This window comes from Penaeus monodon, chromosome 33 (assembly GCF_015228065.2).
Source record: "Penaeus monodon isolate SGIC_2016 chromosome 33, NSTDA_Pmon_1, whole genome shotgun sequence".
Lineage (NCBI taxonomy): Eukaryota > Metazoa > Arthropoda > Malacostraca > Decapoda > Penaeidae > Penaeus > Penaeus monodon.
The window spans coordinates 6,417,541-6,417,746 of NC_051418.1; positions in this window are offsets into that span (position 1 = coordinate 6,417,541).

Below are 206 nucleotides of genomic sequence, written 5' to 3' on the forward strand. Positions count from 1 at the left end.
ACTCTGTGGTGGTGGTGGGGGTTGGGGGGGGTACAATAGTGACACTACAAGTGGTCAGGTCAGTCATTTCACCTTCTGTTTCATTATTTAGGATTAGAGCTCACTTTTCTTTTAAACGTCGTCTATTCATTAAGATTTACAATTTTGAGTTTAGATTTATTTCAGTTTTTGAACTTTGAGATTTAGTAGAAGGATTTCCCGTCTAT